Source organism: Aedes albopictus, chromosome 2 (genome assembly GCF_035046485.1).
Source record: "Aedes albopictus strain Foshan chromosome 2, AalbF5, whole genome shotgun sequence".
Classification (NCBI taxonomy): Eukaryota; Metazoa; Arthropoda; class Insecta; order Diptera; family Culicidae; genus Aedes; species Aedes albopictus.
Window position 1 is genome coordinate 430,092,165 of NC_085137.1, and position 23,160 is coordinate 430,115,324.

The following is a 23,160-nucleotide window of genomic DNA, read 5'->3' on the forward strand; positions in this document are numbered from 1 at the left end:
ATCCCTGGAAGAATGTCACACCGCACTCAGAAGGAAATTGCAATCGGAGTTCCGAGGCGAATTTCGTTCTTTCAATATTCACAGTGATGCTCCAAAACGATACAACGATACGATGATTCACCATCTGAAATTCTGGCATCACTGAATTCAAGACAATCAGATGCCGTTTATTTTTAATGTTGGTCGAGTCCTTTGATTTTTGTATATTTATGTCTAGAGTCTTCCATTACGAAAAGATTCTGGGTTGCGCCGGGAATCGGGCATTGACCTAGAAATGAATGGCTAAATAAGTATTTACCGGCTGAGTTTACCAAGTCCCATAATCATAACGTTATGAAAACAAAAAATATTTAGTACCATTCACTAAGAAGACCACTTACTGGAAAACTGAATCATTTCTCTTGAAAGGTACAAACATAATAGGAAAGATAAACAACATCTTGCTCATTCAGTTCTTAGCAGACTTGTTCGCTCACCACTATAATCCGGCTGCAATGCGATTCTCTCTGTGGTATGTACACTCTGCACGGAGAAACTGAAAAACTCAAAATTAGGTACTTTTAAACTCAATTTTGAGATCTTTTTCATCTCCCTTTTCATGCGCTCTTTCTGTTGTTGTCAGAGAGTGAAGAGAGAAACAGCCCAACTTTTGCAGTTCCGTGCGTCAAGCCAAAACAGAGTTTATAGCACAGTACTCAAATTTGAGTGAATACAACCTAGTCAAAATTTCGGTTGGGTGGAAAAAACTTAAAATTAGGTATTTTTTTCACATGGAAGCAAGCGGGAACAACCCAACAAAAACATCGATTCCATCAACTCAAAATTGGCTTGACGCACGCAACCCCGAAGTTGGGTGGAAAGAACTCACTTTTGAGTAGTTTCGTCTCTCCGTGTGTGGCGCTGGTGGCGCTTGCTAGATGAGTGGAAATGTTTATGGCGCTTGGCTTTTGTCGTTGACAAGCTGAATGCAGCAAGTGTTTGCTAAAACTTAACATTCTCTGTACAAAGAAAGTGACTCAAAGCGAGCGCAAGTCTCGGGTAGCTACCACCAAGATGGAAGTACACGTTTTATGAATGAGCTGCGCTTTTGTGTATCTACTACCTAAGCGCACTATTTCGACGTAGTTTCGCAAGGTGCAAGCTGTTGAAGTTTGTGGAGATTACACTTGTTGTAGGAGTTTTAAAAACCAGCAATCATGTAAATCGTTGCAATTGAATGTCAAGTTGCATGTTCAGATTTTTGAAGAAATCATTGATAATAGTAAGCAACACAATTTCTTTATTAGTGAGGATTTTAGTCGCACACTGGTTCACCTCCTAAGGTAAGCAATGATGTTGTGGCATTTTCATGAGGAACAGCACAATAGCAAACAAGAACTCCTCAACAAAGTAGTTCAAGGATTTTTTTTCAGGACTTTCTCCTGCATAAATACTTCCTGCGATTCTTCAATTTCGTCAAGGCTTCCTTCAAACATATCTCAAATAATTTCTTCCAATTTTTACAATTCAATTCTTTTATGGAGTCCATCAAAAATTCGGTCAGAGATTACTTATAGGGATTTTTTCTAGTGTATTTAGAATATTGACAGGATTTATATTTTCTAGAAAACTCTCCAGGGGTTCCATAAAAAAAATCTCCAGGGATATCTTTAGATATACGGGTTCCTCTAGTATTTCTTCCAGAAATTCCTCCATCGATGACTTGAAAAAATCTTCTAGGGATTCCTTCAGTTATTTGTACAGATATTTTATTCAACAACTCCACCATATTTTTTTCCAAGGATTTCAGCAGGTATTTCTGCAGAGATTCCTGCAGAAATTCATTCAGATATTACTTTAGAAGTATTCCTCCAGAAATTTCTTCAGCAACTCCTTGCAGAATTCCTTCAGGAATTTTCCTGGGATTCTTTCAAATATTTCTCCAGAAGAATTGGATTCCATCAGAAATTCCTCCACGGATTCTTTCCAAAACTGCGTCAAGCCCCAAACACAAGGACAACGGCAAAACGGAACGGAACGGCAGGAACGAGAAGCACGGAATGTACTAAAACTGCCTTTCCGCTTTGCCGTTCCCAGCTCACAATGAGAACGGAAAACTCTTGTGTAAATGAATGCTTGCTTGTTTTCATTTTGGTTTGCTCTGTTTAAAAAATACAACTTCTGGAACTTCTGGAGTTTTTTATGAGATTTCTTCAGGAATCCCTTCAGAGATTCCTCCAGGAGTTCCTTCCGAAATTCCTTTAGGAGCTCCATATGAGATTCCTCCAGAAGTTCTTTCCAGGATTCCTCTAGGAGTTTTTGCTGGGATTCCTCCAGGAGTTCCTTCTGAGATTCTTTCAGAAGTTCCTTCTGAGTTCCTTCCAAAAATTCCTGCAGAAGTTTCTTCCGAGATTCCTTCAGGGGTTCCGTCCAAGATTCCTCTAGGAGTTTTTTTTTATTTCTGCGTTTCCTCCAGGAGTTACTTTCGGGATTCCTCCAGGAGTTCCTTTTGAGATTCCTCCAGAATTTCCTTCTGAGATTCCTTCAGAAGTTTCTTCCGGTATTCCTTCAGGAGTTCCTTCCTGGATTTCTTCAAATATTCTTTCTGGCTGGAATCTTTTGAGACTCCTTCAGTAGTTTGAGGATTTATTCATGAATGTCAGCAAGCAAGCAATCATTACTTCACAAAATTATCCATGATTTTTTTTTTCAGAAATTCATTTAGTTTTTTGTGTATTTCAATGTTTCTGAAGAAATCTATAGAAGGTTTCTTTATGGAATTTCTCTTGCGGTTCTTTCTGAAATATCGCCTGAGATTCCACTAGAAATTGTCTCAGATTTTCACCGAAATATTTTGTGAAATTACGGAAAGAATGCTGGAGAAATTCTTCAAGGGTTCCCTGGAGGAATTCCGTAGAGATAATTGAATTTATTGATTCCTTGAAAATAAAACTACAGAAATTTGTGTATTAATGGTAGAATAAATGTCTAGAGGGATTTCTGGAGGACGTTCTATATCAAATCCAGGGAGAACACTTGGAGATTGTTTTGAAGGAACTCTTGAAAGAGTTTCTTGCAAAATGACTGAAAGGTATTAGTGGACAAAAATCTCTGAAGCAATTTCTTAAGTGATCCTTAGAGCCAATTTCATTAAGAAATGCACATGGGATAAATGAATTAAGCTCATTGGGATTTTTTTCTATACTAAAGTATGGTCGTCCTCATTAGGAAAAAAGAATCATTCAAATAATGTGCATAAACTTTAATAACCCGGGTAGAGGCAAAGAACAAACCAAGGACAAAATAATAACAAATTTTTTCATCAAATCTCATTTTATCATTCTTATGTTATTTATGAATAACACTAAATAACTAGTTAAGAACAAAACATATTATTATTATATTTGTTATTTCTGTTATTGCTGAGTAATTATTCAATAACAATAATTAACTGAATAATAACAAAATATGCAATCATAGCAAAATAAGTTCTTCTGAGCACCCTAAATAAAATAGCATCCCAATGGCATATATTGCAATCATAACTTGGTTTGTTATTGATGAGTTATTTTGTAATTATTTTTTTAAAATAGAATATTGATGAAGAGCAAATTTTGTTATTGGTTTGTTAGGAATAAGAGCTAAAAAAAAAACAAAAAAATATAACTCAATTTGTTCCAGAAAAAAGTAAATAATAACTAATTTTGTTATTATAAGATCAAATCAAGGACAAAACATTTCTGATCTTACAATACAGTTTTTTAGATCATAAGAACAAAACTTATAATTATGATGATCTTTTTTGAAATAACTTATTTTGTACTTACTTTGTTCTCAATAACTCGATAATAACTTATTCAGTTATTCTGTATTTTGAAATATTTTGTCCTTGGTTTGTTCTGGTCTGGTTTGTCTGGTTTGAGTTATTTTCCGGTACAAAGTCAGTTATTATTTTTGTTCTTTTAGCTCGTATTCCAAACAAACCAATAACAAATTTTTCCATTCAGCTATTCATTTGTAATGGCAAAACTTGATCTTTGTTAGTTATATTCTTCTACCAGGGAATACAGTCATTTTCTTAGGGGCGTACCAGCATGGGGCGCTGGAATTTGGAAACCATGGGTACCCAGATTTTATCATGAAAGTACTGCAGTGGTGCACTGATTTAAAATGGGTTTGAGGATTATTCTTAGAACAGACGTACGACTTTGTGTACTATTACCTAGAGGAATACTTTATAAATTTCCTGATGAACGTCTTCAAGTAAATTCTCAAAAATCTATAGCAAACCTCTTGTGGATATAGTTTCTACTGATGGCTTGTTCGGCAAAGTTGTAGAGAATTGTCCTAACTAAGTTTTAACGGTATAGTTGCAACCTTTTCAGTGCGTTTTTCTAGATATCAGAGTATATTTCCTCTGAAAACCACAAAATAGATTTGATACATTTCTAAATCTCAACCAATTTGATTCATTTTCGGACTGAATGCAAATGAAGTGAGATTTTATGTATCACGGACATTCAGAGAAAAAAGTTTCAAAACGAACAGGTCCAATGTACACTGATTTATTTGGAACATATTGAACAAAATACAAAAATGGATTACCATAGTTGGGTCGGAAAGTCCATTGAGCCCTGTTGGGGTTTAATCCACCGACCTCCAACATAGTAGGGAAATTAAGCCAGCTGACGGACGCTTTCTTGGGTGGGTGATATGGGATGGTGCATTTAGTTTCAATTCCTTATCCTTATAGTCTGGTTGGGAATATGTAAAAACATTTAACACTGAATAAGCTCTGGGTCTTCGACCCTTGAGGGCTCAGGGCCCAGGCTGCATTTTATTTTTTTTAATTCTATGGCTTTATCGACCCAAAGATTATTTAAGAAAGACTCAACTCTACACCTCTCCGGTTATGTTGGTGCGAAACAAGTAAAAAAGGGAGATTGCGAGGGGGTTATACAGCCGCTAAGCTTCATCCAGGGTTGAAGTCCTGCCCATAGTTACGAACAAGCCCGTCATAATAATTAATGAATAAGATTTACCAACAATCATTTATCATACTCCCATCTCATAGAATTGTGGTCCCGAATTGTGAGACTCGTATGAAAAATTACATCACTGTACTACTTGCCAAAAGTAAGAAATGGGCAGATCTTATGGAGCTTCTCCATAAGAAGAGTTTGGTTCCGGATGTTGCAATACTGGAAAGCAACGCCATACTTCCAAAGGGCAACATACGAATTGCATACAATATGTTTTGCATTTCTCTTTTACCTTTTATGGGTTGTTTTGTGTATTGACAGTTCTTAGTGCGAAGTATTGGTTTGAATAAACATTCAATGCTGTGTAACATACCTGAAAAGATAAATGAAAAGATAAATGTTAGCATAAATAGTATCAAATTGTTAAGTTCAAATATCAAGGTTCAACCATCCCAATACAAAAAAAAATACAGCCAAACATCCATTTAGGTAATGAGTCCGGACTGCCTAAATAGAACCTGCTTAAATGGATTCAGCTTATAACCTAAATGGCTCTCATAGTTGCAAAGAAGTTGATGATGGACCAGTGGCTAGAAGATCTAAAGGGGAGTCATGCGGGGTTTCAGTACGTTTTTAAGATAGAAGAAGAAGGGTTTTTGGGGGGTTTTGGAGGGTCATGGATGTTTTACAGAAGGTCCGAGGGAGTTTCAGATGGGATTCAGTGGTTTTCCAAGAAGTTTCAGAGGATTTTCAGAAGGAGCGTTTCGGAGAGTCTCAGGTGCATTACAGGGGGGTTCAAGAGGGTTTCTTTGAAAAAGACACTGAACACCGTCTTCAGCCAGAGGCTGTACAGACTGCAAATAACTTACACTAGACAACGGGCAACGTATACGACATTCGGTGGCCAAATGATTTTTTTTTTCGATTGACGAAATGTTTTCTCCGACCAGAGTGGGAATCAAACCCACACTCTGTGATTGACAATACGCCTAAACGGCTGGCGCCACTAACCTCGTGGCCACAAAGCCCATAGAAGGTTTTTGGAGGCATTTCACGAAGTTTCAGACGATTTTCAGGGGGTTCCGAAGGCCTTACAGGAAGATCTCAGGTGCGTTACATGGGGTCCCAGGGTGTTTCGGATGATTTTTGGATGCATTTCAGGAAGTTCCAGACGATTTTCCGAGAGTTTAGAAGGCGTTGCAGGAGAGTTTCGGGAGTTTTGGAGGGTCTCAGGTACCTTTCAAGGGGTCTGAAGAGGTTTCAGGGAATTTTTGGTGGCATTTTAGGAATTTTAAGAGGATTTGCATAAGGTTTTCGGAGTTTTGGAGGGTCTCATGTGGAATACAGAAAGTCCGAGAGAGCTTCAGGGTGTTTACGGTGGTATTTTAGGAAGCTTCAGATAACTTTCAGAAACTTTCGGAGGCGTTACAAGAGTATTTTCGGGGTTACGGAGGGTGTCAGAGGGGGTTTCAAGGGGTTTTCGGTGACATTTCAGGAAGTCTCAGATAATTTTGAAGGGGTTCCAGAGGCGTTACAAGAGCGTTTTCGGGATGTTTCGGAGAATGAGAATCTTCGATACTTTACAGAGGGTTCGAGGGTATTTTAGGAAGGTTTTGGTGGCATTTCAGGAAGTTCCAGAGGATTTTTAGAGGGTTCCAAAAGCATTACAGGGGCGTTTTCGGAAGATTCAGAGGTGACAGGGGGTTTTGAGAGGGTTTAAAGGGGCCTACAGTTTTTGAAAATACATTTTGGGTCAATTTTCTCAGGTGAGCTCCCAGAGGGTTATCAGAGGCGTTCTAAATCATTTCATAAATTTTTAATGAGTGTAATCGGTTTTGTACCTTTTTAGTTCCGCCCTTTTATGATTATCCTTTAACAGATACGCGTATTTCGGCTACCACTTGTAATCTTCATTAGTATATCTGTGGATAACTGACACTGACATTGAGGAATATTACAAGTGGTAGTCAAAGTACGCGTATCTGTCAAAGGATAATTATAAAAGGTACAAAACCGATTACACTTATTCGAAAAGGGAATTCTGCTTAGATGGTTCGGAAAGTCGGTACAAGATCATTTCATAAACGTTTCAGACGATAACAGCAGGGATTCATATCGTTTCAGACGTCTGTAGATTCGATGAGCTCTTGGAGATTCTTAAACAAACATTGAGCTCACCACGGAATATGATTGTGTTCAGAATAGTTAAGATAAGGAACCATATTGCACAGTGGGAAAAATAGGTATAAAACGCGAATAAATTCAATGTCTCGGAGTGGATGGATTTGAATGGATTTTTGACACAAACTGCAAAAATCTCTACAGGAGGGTGTCATTCGCCGCACGATACTTGAAATCAGTGTATGGGGCCTGTTTTACACTATTTTCTCGTTTCTTCGCCTTTTTGGAAAAATCCTGAAGTGCAAAATAAATGATTTGTTTAATTCGTGTTTGTGTAAAAACTGCCGTAGTATCCAATTGAGCTAGTTTTGGCTCACCCTAAAAATTTAAATGTCTTCAAATAGCCCCGATATTCCCTATTTCTTTAAACTATCACATGCATCTCTACCCGGAGTGGAATGCAATCGATGAGAGCAGGATCAACCTTATGTCAAATTACCGATACTATCGAAGTTTTTACACAAATACGAATTAAATAAGTCATTTATTTTGCACGCCAGTTAGGAAGAGATGAAGATTTCCAGCACCGTGCGGCGAATGACACCCTCCTTATCTGAAACTGTAGAGATTTTTGCAGTTTGTGTCAAAAATCCATTCAAATCCACCCACTCCGAGCAAAGACATTGAATTTATTCTTGTTTTATACCTGTTTTTTCCCACTGTGCAACCTGATTCCTAATCTTAAGTACTCCAACTATTCTGAACACAATCAAATTCCGTTCAGGTAACGTTACCTAAATGGAAGCATCCAAATAGATTTTACCAAAGTGGAAGTTCCAGTGTACTTTCTGGTAATCAAAAATTCTTAAATTTTGGGTTATAACTGACACATTCTACCACCGTGACGTTACAGCGTTTTGACGCCTTTTCTGTCAGATTTTCCACTATAACTCGTAAATTCGACCTATGCTCTCAAATATTTTTACATATTCCGATTCCTTGTAAAATTTCCAATAAGTATGATCTGTTGAACAGTTAGTTTTCATTAGGAAAGTATGGTAAAAATGACACAACGTTGTAACGTTACGCTACTCATTCCCATTTTAACATACTTTTCCAATGAAAACTAACTGTTCAACAGATCATACTTATTGGAAATTTTACAAGGAATCGGAATATGTACAAATATTTGAGGGTTTACGGTCGAATTTACGAGTTATAATGGGCCTCCAGTTAGCCAGTGGTTAAGGCTATAGATTGCCAATCCGGAAACGGCGGGTTCGATTCCCGTTCCGGTCGGGGAAATTTTCTCAACTCCCTGGGCATAGTGTACAATTGTGCTTGCCTTAGAATGTACAAATTCATGCTATAGCAGGCAAAGAAAGTCATTCAATTAAGAACTGTGGAAGTGCTCAAAGAACACTAAGTTGAAGAGAGGCCGGCCAAAGTACCAGTGGCCATAAAGAAGAAGAAGAAGAATGGAAAATCTGACAGAAAAAGCGTCAAAACATTGTAACGTCACGGCTTATTTGATGATGACCATGAATTATAATCGCATCATTACATCCTTGTTGAATCAATCCAATTAATGGTCGTACCCTTCCTGAATTTAACTATCAGCTATGATTTTAAGAAAACTTCCTCAAATTCAGAAGCCACCAGACCAAAATTTTATCTCAAACATCCCTCCAAACAAGAGCAACAAGCAATCCATCAATCAATCCAGCTAATGACCTTTCCAATCAGTAGCAGGCAGTAAGTACACGGAACTCATCGGACTTTGTGGCGCCACTTGGCTACATAGTAGATGCTGATATCGGTGTTCCCCTTTCCTTTCGGTTAAAACTGAAAATGTGCCCCATTCATTCGACGACGGAAAGTTTAATTAAAAATTTCACTCAATCACGAACGAAAACCAATAAACAAGTGGTGCAACAATTTCCTGAAAACAGTTCCAGGCAGGGTGCTAGCGCATACTCATCTGTGCGGTTCAATAGGTCAAAACCAGTTAGCATTGTGAATAAGGCTTTGGATTGTCAATCTGAAGACAGCGGGTGCGATTCCCGTTCCGGTCGGGAAAATTATCTCGACTCCCTGGGCATATTGTATCTTTGTCCTTGCCTCACAATACACAAATTAATGCAATTGCAGGCAAAGAAAGCCCTTCAATTAATAACTGTGGAAGTGCTCAAAGAACAGTATGTGGAAGAGAGGAGGGCCAAGTTTCAGTGGAAAGGTAGAGCCTGTTCCAATGCTAAGAAGTTAGCTTTGACCCGTTGGAACGTAAAGCCAGAATGAAGAAAAAAAGTAGATGAATTGTATAGCATTTGCTAATTAAAAGATTTTATTATATTTTCGGTATCCAAACAAGTTTGACCACCAACTGTTCCACTCTGTCCCAACGTGTGCCACCGGTGTGCAGCAGCTTGGGCAACCTGCCAATTGAACATAATAAGGCATTGTCCACTTAGAAACCGGACGGACAAAATCACGTATATCTCAGGGATGGAATAACAAACATAAAAGGTGAAGCCCTCAAAACAAAGATTATTTATTATAGTTTCATGGAAAAATTACATTGAAATTATTAATTTTTATTTCAAATACATTTTTTCACTTTTTCCGTATTAACTTCCTTAAAAATCTGCACAACGGTGGTAAATTTTAGAATCAATCCCATCGGCATGTTAGTCCAACAATCAGGTCGTCTATGCAATTTCCTGAGTACCTTGATTAGTCTGATTAGGATTCCGAAGAAAAAATTCAAAAAGTTTTTCTTATTGCGAAATGAGAGGCAATTTGGTGAATAGAGTGAACGCGAAATTTGAGTGTTTTTTCGTTGATAAATACTACCCATCTATGACGAAACCACTGAACGGCTCCGGCTGCCGCGACAGATCATCGAAATAGGTAAAACCTCTATAGATCCCTTGTGTGCGTTTTTGAAAAGCAGCACGCGGTTATTGAAGCTGTCATCCTTGTATAAATTTATTCTCATCATCTTGTTTTTAAAAAACGATGCCCAGATTTCGTACTTGTTGCCAAATCTTCGAATTCCAAGCAGATTAATCAATGAACCCAAGCTTTAATCTTCTGGAACACTTCTTTATGCCATGATTAACAACATCTGTGCACAAAACACATAATGGTTTTGGAGATATTAACATTTTTTGCGACTGCCGTACCTGACCACGCTAAATTTTCAACGTGTTTGTGCAAGATTTTTTTTCCTTCTCTTGTCTTCTGAAATAACTTTTCACTCGTAGCAAGAAAATCGATGAAATTTTCACCGTTAAAAGAGGACTAGTGTAGGATCAGACTGCTGAAAAAAAATGAAGGTTGTGATCATTGAGAGCGTCCCTAGAAAATATGCCATGCGTTCGGATTCTAAGTGGACAATGCTTTAAAATGATACAATCATTAAACAATTTAGCAAGGATAATTTGCAATGGCACCGTCGGTCATTGCATCCTCATCCCGGATCGGATCACATTTTTAAATTAAATCAATATGTAGGGGGAAAAAGGAGAGAGAAAAAATCCGCAGCAGATTTTGAATGGCACTGCGACACTATTGAGTTCCGAGTACCTACTGGCGCCGATGAAACATGCGACGGAAATAGGTCTTTCCAGGGAATTATTGCCAATCAAATTGGTTTGTTTGCATACAGATATTTTTGCTCTTCCGTTGAATGTGAAGGATTTGATTCCGATTGAAAAACAAAACTATGGTGGGATGATTTCTATCAGAGATAAATAATTTGAACTATGTATAAACCAAGCAAAACATCGTGCATTTCAAATCAAAGCAGCGGAATATTTTATTTTGAAGAGCACTCGTAATTTACCAACAAACTATGCCTACACAGTTGGAAGCAATGCGGTGAAACCACTTCGTTTGAATTGCTGATTGCCACTCTGATGGCGAAAAACACAAAGCCAATTGAACGAGTTCGAGTGGCTTGCCTCCCATATCTCCTCGGTAGCCGTGATCGTCTAGTGGTTAGGACCCTACGTTGTGGCCGTAGTAACCCAGGTTCGAATCCTGGTCACGGCAACGCCCGGTCACCGGGTGTTGTCACGGAGAGGAGTTAACTTTTTTTTTCTGTTTCTTGAATAAATGAAGGAATTCATGTTATATAGCATTTCTATTACTTAATTGCTATCAGCTTATATCGATTAGCAGTCGTTAATAAACCACGTAGACAGTTTTGAGATTGGGGAAGGTTTTCTTACCATAGTGTACGCTCAATACAAAACGCCGGGCTTGGTGGTCTAGTGGCTATCGCTTTTGATTTATATGCAGAAGGTACTGGGTTCAATCCCTGGCCCGTCCCATTCCTCATACTTTGTATCTTTCTATATACTTTCTCCCTGTTCTCTACATATACAACTCATGTATATGTATATGCACATGTTTATAGCCATCGTTAGAACAGGAACGAACTGAAAAAGCCGTTTCCCCTCCTTACAACTTTTACAGCACAGTGTCAATCTATCATGTAACGCCTACGAGTTATGCAATCAAGAGAACTGTGCCACATTATCTTCAGAGCAGTGAAGAGAATTGTCAGACAAAAGAGGCATAAAATAAGCAACAAAGAAGGTGCGTGGTCAATCAAGCTCAAGCTCAAGCCAAAAATCTAAATCTAGATAGAAATTCAAACAAAACCAAGATAACCGTACACATCGTAGTTGCTATTCCGCGATTGACCAGAACAATCGAAGTTGCACAGAGAACCAATGAATGTGAAAGGCTTGGGATTAGCTAACCATTCTCAATTTACACAATTCGAGAGTTCAGTATTTTAAAGGTTATAACGGCGCAGGCCACGTCCTTACGGTCATCGGGAAAGGAAAGGAGTGTTAGTTGGACAACCGTTGCTACTAGGAATCGTGGAATCGAGTATTTGTTAGTAGGGTAGGTAGGGTAAGGTGTGGATCTAGGAGCCACCTCTGGTAGGTGATATGATCCACTGATTATATGGAAATACACGTCGCGGTCTTAATCACGATTATGATTTATTTGGTCACAATGACTACCCCACACTACAATAAGAGTAATGCACATACATCAACGGTCGTGCAATATCAAACGCATCAGCGCATTAACCGTTTACTTACCACCCGTGAACACCGACCTTCCCACGAAAATTGTCGCGCGATTCTGATCCCAGATTTTTCACTCGCCAAATCTAAATCTAGATAGAAATTCAGAGCATTAACATCAATTTTAGCGTTACAATCATCAAAAAAGCAGATGTATTTTACGAGCAGTTTCAGAATCTCCACTCGTTGTCTTCTTCCAATACCATTCAGGGCCGGTCTCACCAAGTCTTCAAAAGTCAAATGTATCCATCCATTCATGAACACCTCGTAGTATAGTCTGTCGTATTCAGTGTACTATTGTATCATAATACATAAATGAAATTCATGCTTACACAGCCTCATGAAACTGTGTGATGATAAGTGATTGATAACTTCAATGTTTATTTAAGAACTTTCTAAACTCCTTGAATTATGACATAGGATCTACAAATGGAACTAGCTGTCTCTAAAATGATGATTATGGTTTTTACTCGCTTAACCTCAGGTAGCAATGATCTTTCAAGTGGTTAGTTCAATGACTATCTAAGCATCTTCAAGAATTTCCTTGAGAAAAGCTTATAGAATCTATAGAGATAATCCGTCAGTAACGTCTCCAAGCCCTTCTGATATCCCTCAGAAACCTCCGGAAATCTCCTTGAAATGCTTTGAAACTGCTCTTGACCCCCGATGGATCTCTTCTAAAGCCTTTGATATTTCGGAAACGTCCTAAAAGTTGTTGAAGCCCATTTGAAACTCCCTGAAACACCCTTGAAGTTCGGAAAAAAACCTGTTAAGCACCCTAAAACCCTCGAAGACCCTTTGAAACGCTCTGAAATGCATTAAAACACTTCTAAAACTCCCACGAATCTTCACTGAAGCTTACCTGAAAGCCCTTTCAGAAAAGTTGTTGAGCAGGTTAAGAGCTATCGGGCAACGGCGATCCCGGTTCAAAATTCTTCCGCTTGACACCTATAGGGTATCGCGCCACTTGGGCGGTGGCTTCTATATTCGTCTGTTTTCCACTATAGCTCAGTCAATTTTGAACCAATTGGCTTGAAATGTTGTACACGGGTAGATACTATACCTATCTCATCACATTCCAAATGTTGTGTCAATTGGGTCAAATTTGACTGAGTTATAGTGGAAAACAGACGAATATAGAAGCCACCGCCCAAGTGGCGCGATTCCCTATGTAAGAATTTTGATAAGCAAGAATGATAGTACCATCTGCAAAGCTCTGCAGTAAGCTTAGAGCTAGCTGGTAATGGAGTACTTGATTCTTGAATTACACTAGTTTACAAAATAAAACGAAAGTCGTGAACTTCTGTCAACGACCAAAATTTTTGAAGTACAATTTAGCGCTAATTTCGAAACCGCGCTTCAAAAAATTTTAGGTAGAGCAATTTTTGAGTTTTAGCTCAATATCGAGTTTTACAATTTTTCAAAATATTGAATTAACTAAAATTCAAATATCTTGCGTTTTGTTCAACCAATTTCAAATATTTTTCCATAAATTAAAAGCTGAATACAATACCATTCGATCATCTGAATGCAAGTTTTGCGTCAGATTGATGAAATTCAATATATTGGCGAGTTTTTTGGACGATCTCCTTAATTTTTTGCAAAATTTCCAAAAATATATGAAGAAATGTATTTTTTTCAATGAGAAAAAAACAATTTGAAAATTCTTTCTCAACGTTCATTTGACATGTCATATTAGGCGAGGAACAGTAAAAAAATCGGCTCAATAGGAGCATTGATTACGGAGAATGAGATGTATGAAGTGAGCGACTTTGCTTAAAAATAGAACAAAAATCCTTTTCAAATCATCAACCTTGTATGGAAAGTCGAAAAAAATCCGCTCTACTGTAATTTTTTTCCTTCCCGTTTTTGAACTCAGAGCATGATTCTACACCAAAAATGATCATCAGCTTACCGTGTTCAAAAATGCTGTAAACTAGTGTTATCCGTTAGGTGGTACCTAGTTAGTGTCAATCAACAAAAATCTTGGGACGAGATTTTTCCGCTAGGGAGCACTAGTGCCAAAATCTTTAAAACCTCTATTTCTCAAAAAAAGACAAGCTAGTATCATGCAGTTTTCAACAAAGATGTTCAGCAAACTAACAACTAACTGATAAAAGAGGCAATGTTTCGGAATTTATCCGCCTATATCGCTTGCCGAGTGTCTATGTCGCACACATGATACTAAACGACGGTATTAAAGAAAAACACGGGAATCCTTGGAGAAATTTCCAAAGAAATCTTTCAAGAAGTCCTGGATGAATCTTTGGAGGAATTTTAGGAGAAATTCCCGGAAGATTTCTGGATGAGCTTCTGGAGAAATTCCGGGATAAATCCCGGAGAAGATGAGTTTTTTCTTTCTGAAATTCTTTTGGAAGTTTTCTTTTAATATTCACTTCTAAAACTACTCCACAGAAATTGTGAAAGTTGCAGATATTGTAAAAATTCTTCCAGCATCAACATTTCCTCAACATTTTCTGCATGAATTCTTGAAGCATCTCAGGAATTGTTCATAAACATATCACAGAAATTAAAAAAAATACTTTCTATGGTGATTGTGAAGATGCAGAGGTATTCTCGGTTTCTAGTTGCAGCGATCAAAACATACTAACAATCCTTACCTATTCCAGCTGACTGTAAGGACTTGGCCAGCACCGTTATACCTTAGACATTACACGCACACTCAGTAAGATTTTATTGCTGCTATTATTCCTTTACATGTAAAATGTTAAGTAACACCAGACGGTCTGTTGGTAATTTTTCACGAGTGTCTAATCACTTTTCAGTCTTCGACAAAATTTTTCGGCATATTCATGTGCAATCCCATCAGCTACCGTAAACCGGGGTCAAATTGATCAGCGGGGTGACATTGATCACTCGGGTACTACATAGTAATTCCATACTAGGAACTCTTAAGCGTCGTAATGATCTTAAACTTTTTACGTCATCTGATTCGTAGATGTCTAGAGATGAGTGTAGACTTTTAGTTTTTTTTTTAGAAAAAAGTTAGTTTTGCCTTATTTTTCAAGGAATTTGCAATGCATTTCTCATTTAGCTGAAATCATTGCTACTAAACAATCAAAGCAATCTTCGATATATTCTTGGAAAAGCTCTTGAAGAATGATGGAAGAAAATTTTATTAGAAAACTTAAAGAACTTGCTGGAAAATGTAAAGACTGGACTCGAAAAAAATGAGACACACAAAATTATGTATAACTTTTGATTGCGTGCCCAAAATTAGCTAATTTTCAAACCAGGAAAAGCATATTGTGTGTAGTTAATATCATAAAAAAATCATCGAAATCGGTTTAGTATTGGCGCAGATATTGTTGATACAATAAAATGTGATTTTTTAAACTTTGGGCATCCATTTTTAAAATTGTTTAGTCTTTAACTTTGTTGTTAGCTCATCAAAACGTCTGAAAATTTGACTGTAAGTTTTCCAAGTGAAGCATAATAAGTGGTGATAATTGCATCATAATCGGTTCAGTACTATTTTAACAATTCAAACGGGTAACAAAAAGAACAAGTTTTTCAGTGTTAATTATTTTGACTGTAGAACTTATGGGGCCATTGGACTGTTTGTCATAATGCCAAATATTTGCCACGGTAGCCCGATATTCATCCGAGGTTGCCATGATTTACGTTGTGTTGGTTATTTGTTGGGTTTGTTTGGCCAAATATTTGTGATGTCATGGGACCTTTACAACACTGTCTCGATGATTATACAACTCTGACAGTGTAAAACTGTTGTATTAAACTGTTTTCAGTAAAAATTTCACCCATATTGGTTGAATACTTTCAAAGTTAGAGCAGTGTGAATTTCACCATACCAAACATCACATCTGCTAATGCTAGCGTAACATGTGATAAGGGCCTAAGCCGAAAATGCAAACAAACGACATTTTTCGTTATTCCTATCAAGTGTCACGTAATCTATCGATACACTTCCTCACCCACGCCTAAACACATTTTAACATGACTTTTTAGATGATTTTTAAAGGGCCTAAGTAAAATCATAATTCCGTTTGGGCCTAAGTCAACGTAAAAGGGCCCAAGTTGAACTAATTCTCAAATTTACTCAGGCCTTTTGGCATGTTAGGGGCTGTCCATAAACCACGTGGTCATGAGGGGGGAGGGTTCGGCCAATGACCATTTTGTATGGACAAGTAAAATTTTTTGTATGGACTAATGACCACCCGGGGGGGGGGGGGGGGGGGGGGGGGGTTGGGTTGAAAAGTCCCAAAAAAAATGACCACGTGGTTTATGGACAGCCCCTTACATGGATTTTCTAATTTTAATCTGATTATTTATGGTATAATCACGTAAAATATTAGAAAACTTATGCGAACTCACTTTTTTTTGCTCAAAATTAGCTCACTTCAAAAGGGCCTAAGTCGATTCGTAGCTAATTTCAATGTAGTACATCATGCGCGTCATTTGCTGCATAAGTGTAACTAATACAGTGTGTGATTTCTAAATAGGGTTTATGAATATACATGGAAACCTTCTCAAGCAGATTTATCAATCTTCACTTTTTGGACTTTAGGCCCTTATCACATGTTACGCTAGAATTGTGACATAGGGCTACATATATGGCTATAACTTTACACATGGCAAGTCTCTTGTTTCGAAGATATCTCCGCCAACACTTAACCGATTTTAATGAAATTTTTATGGTATTAGCTACACATAATCTACTATTCCTGATAAAAAACATCTATTTTTGTGCATGTATATTTTGCGTGTTATACTTTTTTGAAGTCCCGTTTTTATGAAGAGATTTCTCTGATTATTTTTGTGTCGATTATTAAAAATCAGTAAGACATTTCTGAAGAAATTGTTGAAGAATTGTTTGTATGAATCCAAACAAACATTTAGTGAGATATTGTTAAAAGTCAATCTATGGATGCAATTCCATTTCTGTCCAACGTTCTTGAAGGAACTTATGATGAGCATAACGATTTCTCTACCGATTCTCCCAGGAATACTTTCAAATGTTCTTCTTGAATTTCCTGAAGATTTCGTCCAGGGGTTCAAACACATTCCCTGAAAGTTTCCTTAGGAATTTCTCCAGGAATTCTTTTATAACGTTTTGCATCAATCCATAAGCCTTTTTTAGATTTTTGCAGAATTTTTTTACACAATTGTTCAAGAGATTTCTTAGGCGATTATTGAAGCTAGGTATTTTTCGAGAAATCATGGTAGTTTCCCTACAAGGATGAGGATATGAGGATTTTTTTCATAAAACTTTCTCAAATACAAAATGCTAAAAAAATACTCCTCTCCGTGACAACGCCCGTTGACCGGGCGTTGCCGTGACCAGGAGTCGAACCTGGGTTACTACGGCCACAACGTAGGGTCCTAACCACTAGACGATCACGGCTGTTGAGGAGATATGTTTGAATGCGTTCAAAAGTTGTATACACTTTTCAAAGCAATTCACCATCCAAAGTACTGTTGAACTAATCCTAGTTTTATTGAATATCGTTTTCTTTGGTACAATGTTGAAATCCTTTCTCCTTCAAGTTTCAAGCAATTTGGCCTACAAAAACCTCCCTTGACGAAGAGAATAAACCTGCGGATAATACCCATAGTCACCCTATAATTATAATTCTATGTAAGAATTTTGCCTTTTGATATTTTCATTTGAAATTTTCAATATGCTATACAGATTAATGTAACAACAAGTATTTAAAAAATGAGTTCGTTTTCCTCCATTGTATTGATAATCATATCAAGACAATATTTTAGACAGCAAAACCATCCTCAAACAACCTTCCTATTTAATAAAACATAAAAAAGACTCCTCTCCGTGACAATGCCCGACTGCCGGACATTGCCGTGACCAGGATTCGAACCTGGGTTACTACGGCCACAACGTAGGGTCCTAACCACTAGACGATCACGGCTAAACGAGGAGATATGTTTACATGCATTCCATAGTTGTACACCTTCAAAAGTATTTCACCATCGAATGCAATCATGATTAATAAATTTAGCCAAAATAAAGCTCCCTCACAACCAACCGGTTGGCTTGGCGCACATTAAAGCATAGCGCAGCAAAAACCCGTTGCGTGCCGTATTACAACAACGTTGGCGGCCGATAACAAACAGTGAACGACCGAAAAACTGTTCCAATCGGTGGTGTGGTGATGGGGTTTTTTCGATTCCACCACATCAACGGCGGCGAGCGAAACAAAAACTCAACCATATCTGAAGCATTACGAGCGCGATACGCATTGTTTACTGGTTCAACAGTTCGGAAGGTCTTATCTGATGTAATGCGATAGCGGACTTTTATTGTAAACTGTAAATGTAAATACGAAAACTACTTTTTAAAACAAAATTTTACTGTGTAATTCAAAGGTTGAATTTAATTCAAAATATTTGAGCCGGATTAGAAATGTTAAAAATTCGACTTGACACACCTGCAAATTTTAATACAATTGGATTAAATTTCGATCAGTGACTTGATTTTGGATGGGGAATGAAGAATCGCCGAGAGCAAATATGGCTGAAGTGGTTAACACACGGGTATTCCACAAGATCATACTCGAGGGTGATGAGTTCGATTCCCGGTTCTGACTTCCTTGGGTTCGATACTCGGTGTACCTTCGAGCTTGTCACACATTATACGAATGAAAAATAGCCATTGGAGTGCTTTCAGTTAATAATTGTGGATGTGCTAATATAACACTAAACTACTTCTTTTGACACATTAGGGCGTAATAAGAATCAAGAATTAAGAATCAAGAATCAAGAATCAAGAATCAAGAATCAAGAATCAAGAATCAAGAATCAAGAATCAAGAATCAAGAATCAAGAATCAAGAATCAAGAATCAAGAATCAAGAATCAAGAATCAAGAATCAAGAATCAAGAATCAAGAATCAAGAATCAAGAATCAAGAATCAAGAATCAAGAATCAAGAATCAAGAATCAAGAATCAAGAATCAAGAATCAAGAATCAAGAATCAAAGGACCTCTTGAAAAATACTCAGTCAATCAAGAATCGATATTCGTTTTTATTTCACTTATTCACATATTTTTCAACCAGACCTTTCCGAATGTTCGTCGCCAAACAACATTCAAGTCGTCGAGTGGGACAGAGCTGCTTCAAAATAAGCAATTTCACCACTATTGGCAACTTTTATATATAGCTTTTAGGTTTGTCGAAGCCACAGTCAGTTGTGGAGCAGCTGTCGAGTCCGACAACGCGAGAGCAAAAATAAAATTCGACGCATTCACTTTCATTTTGCTTTCGCTGCAGTAGTAATTTTATTAATATAATAATAAACGATAATGAAAAAAACATTCACCCCCTTCCGTGACAATGTTCACAGCGTAGAACATTGCCGTGACCAGGATTCGAACCTGGGTTACTACGGCCACAACGTAGGGTCCTAACCACTAGACGATCACGGCTATCGGGGGTTCGGTGAAAAAGCGTTGATATGTTCAAAAAACCTGAAATGTAAACAAAAATCGGAGCCCATTCCGAACCATGCCATGCCAAGCCGTCGATGCGGTGCAGGGGGAGCTGCAGGTGTAACGTGTTTAATTGGAGCATTTTTTTTTTGCTTTCGGTGAAAAGTGTTCAAAATAAACAGAGGAACCAACGCAATAAGCGAATGGGCCGCAGCTGCAGCTTTTATTTTCGTATGATATGACACCAGGTAGTGTGTGCACATCGTTGAAATTAACTGGCAGCTTGGGCGAAAACCGTCTGAGTTTGCAAAGTTGATTGTTTGTTTTGTTCCATCTGCGGGCACTAGCGCATACATATGGAGTCGATTGGGTTACACATGGTTGCATTCAAGAATTAAAGATGCTACATATATCATAAAAGGGCACAACATGCCAAAGAGCAAATATTGTAATTGTAGAGCTCTTTAACAAACTGTCGAAAACATTTCTTCATGAATATGTTGAAAGAACTGACAGTAAATTAAATATAATTTTCATTCAAAACTTCTGTAGAAATTTTTCAGATAATAATTTAAGAAAGAAAGAAACCTAACCGGACTATATACACCAGAACTTTAAGATAAATTTCTAAAAAAAACCCGGAAAAATCTTCTTTTGAATACAATGGAAAAGTTTCTGGAAAACCACTAGTGGATTTTAAAACGAAATCTCACTCAATTAAAGAATAATTTATTGAGGAAGTATCTAATAAAACTGGTAGCAAAATGTTTTACAAACTTCTAGCAAACATCCAAAAACGCACTTTTGGGTTTATAACAAAAAAGAGCTTCGATGGTGTTTTTTTCGAAATTTTTCGAAGATATTTCGGCAAAACTTTTGTCAGAAACACATCAGGGAATTCCTTAGGGCATATAGTCTTGATAACTGGCCATGACAAACTCAAAGAACTTGAGATCAGAAACAAGAAAAAGAAAGCTTCCTTCAAAAGACGTCTTGAGGAATTTCGATTACAAACCGAAGAACCGATGAATTTCGATTATCATTTTTTTCGAATTTGCTTCTATGAAATTGAGCTAAAATATTCATTCATCAAACGTTTCTGCCAAAATTCAACTGTTTGTTGTGGGGCAAGTCTAGCAAATTATATCAAGTTTGTAACATATTTTGTTATGATGTTATAAAAATTTTCAATATTATTATGTTATAAACTAGATGCAGGACGGTGTTAAAGTAACTAAAATTTTAACAAAAAGTACTCTGGAAAATAACTTATTGTATTATGAACAGATCAAAATTATAACAAAAAGTGTTATAAATCTTGCCTTCAAAATAACTGGTTGCTATCATATTTTGGTACAATTTTGTAACAATACTATCTGAATGCCAAAGAAACAAAACTCAAGTGTATTACAATGTGTTATAAACAACTGTTATAACATAATGAATATAATTGTGTTAATATTTTATGTACACCATAAATTTTAATCAGAAGTATAACACAATAGGTTACAGTGGCGCCTCGTCCACATGTTCGACCTGTTCTTGGAACGGGTATAGGCTGAGAATAAAACTCGCAAAATAATCTTTAAGTAGATATACCAAAAGGATAAACTAAATTTAAAACTCCCACCGCACATACCCCACAACAACTTGCACACAAGGCGCTAACATCGTTCCCGGTTTATAAAGAACGAAAGACGACTCCAAGCAGTGAATCAAAATTCAACCATCGCGCAACAATAATGACAATGTCGCAACCTGTATTTGTTGCGACAAAACAACCCATGCGACATAAGTTTGTCCCAACTTGAAAATAATGGGATTAACATCGTACACCACGAGTTTAGAGATTTTTAAGCCTTGCATTGCGATTTTCGAACGGTAACTTCGAGTCGGTAAACACTGCAACTCTGGTGAAGCTCTATCATCAAACAGTTTCGACTTTGGGTTAGTAATAATTGATTATTCACGAGTTGAAAAGTACGCAACAAATTCAGCTTCCGTTTTGTCTGCAACAAAAAAATTCGAGATCATGTCATTATCTGTCACCAGTAGGGATAAAGACTAATCGTCGCACCTTCTTTGTTGCTTGTTTTGTGCCTCTTTTGTCTGACAATTCTCTTCACTGCTCCAAGCCATCCACCGGCAGAAACCATATAACAAGAGCATGCGAGAGCCAGCCTTGCGCAGGTCTCTCTTGCTCGACTCTTCGAAACTACATGCCACCGGTTCCCCGATTCATGCGAACGATGGATGCTGTTCCCAAACCAACAGTTTTCTCCCTTTTTTGCCTCCGAATGGCAGTGTTCATTCGAATTCATTTCACTTTACTCTGTCGCTCATACGTTCCCTACTCGTCTAGAACCAGCAGCAGCGTTGTCAACGTTTCTTTCCATTTTTCACTTCCCGCCTGCTTCTCACGCGTACACGCACGCTAAGCGCAATCGACTAAAGTCTTTAAAATCATGTTGAAAATTTACAGTTTTAGAATGCTAAAAAATGTATGTTGTATCGTTGTTGGAAATTAAAGGATAATTTAACAATATCTTTAAAAAAATGAATAAGGAACATTGATTGCACAGTATTTAAATAAATACTTTGCCAGCTATGCTTACCGATCAGGTTCTCAAATGTGTGTAAATGATTGTTAGCATGCTGCTCGGTATACTCTTTAGAGAAAAAAGCGATGGATACCAGAGGCACACAGCTAAACGCAAAGAGCTTCTTCAGTGGAAAGTTTACATGTGTGTAGCAAAACCAGAAATGAATGCAGTAACAAATTTTGAAAACGACGTATAATCAATGGTGTAGCATTGATTATACGTCGTTTTCAAAATTTGTTACTGAATGAAAGCTTGGACTGTGGCTTCTCGGTTTATCGTTCTACGTAGGCTGAGAACAACTTGCGCAGCTAGAGCACATTTTGGCACACCCAATGTCGTGCGCGCTTGTTATACATTACATCTAGCGTGGATGAAGCTGGGGGTACCGAATGTGCTCTAGCTCGTTGGCAACGGTTTCCAAATTTTAAATTCGAGGTCATGATCAGGCTTGGAAAGCGTCAATGTCAACACGACTCGTCACGTGATTATTACAGAAGTGCCTCTCTCAATGTCATCGAATCAGGAGACGATGACCAAGAGAGTCTAACCATATTCGCTCATTTTCCGGTCATGACGAAGCATGACATGATTTTAAACAAGGCAATTACTAGCACATCGATGGATTTTGTTACTGTTTGAATTATTTAAATCATAAACATATGTCCTCTCTATCCATCAAATACAACGACTAGCCTAAATTTGCTTGGACCAGGTGAAAATTTAAAATTCAAAACAAAATGGAAGTTTGGGTCATGACGCTTGATTATTGCGAAATGACATGACGAAGTGTGCGAGTGCTCGTTTCGTTCTGTGACGATGAAAAGGCCAACTTGTTCATCTTCATGGGATAGTCACGACCAATAACAGCGCTGGTCATGATACGAGCTAAAACAATTTATGGAGGTGGAAATTTCGAACATTTGCGGAAAAGAGAGCA

General features: G+C 37.6%; 1 protein-coding gene and 4 non-coding genes across 10 annotated transcripts in view; 1 reads left to right on the forward strand and 4 right to left on the reverse strand.

Annotated features, from left to right (window-relative positions):
• Positions 1–23,160, reverse strand: part of LOC109427318 (calcium uniporter protein, mitochondrial) — a 548,952-nt gene that overhangs the window by 480,935 nt on the left and 44,857 nt on the right. The gene's annotated exons all lie outside the window — the stretch shown is intronic.
• Trnah-gug (transfer RNA histidin (anticodon GUG)) lies at positions 11,067–11,138 on the forward strand. Its single transcript has one exon. It is a non-coding gene; the product is annotated as a tRNA-His (tRNA).
• Trnah-gug (transfer RNA histidin (anticodon GUG)) lies at positions 17,505–17,576 on the reverse strand. Its single transcript has one exon. It is a non-coding gene; the product is annotated as a tRNA-His (tRNA).
• Trnah-gug (transfer RNA histidin (anticodon GUG)) lies at positions 18,031–18,102 on the reverse strand. The gene has a single exon. It is a non-coding gene; the product is annotated as a tRNA-His (tRNA).
• Trnah-gug (transfer RNA histidin (anticodon GUG)) lies at positions 19,546–19,617 on the reverse strand. The gene has a single exon. It is a non-coding gene; the product is annotated as a tRNA-His (tRNA).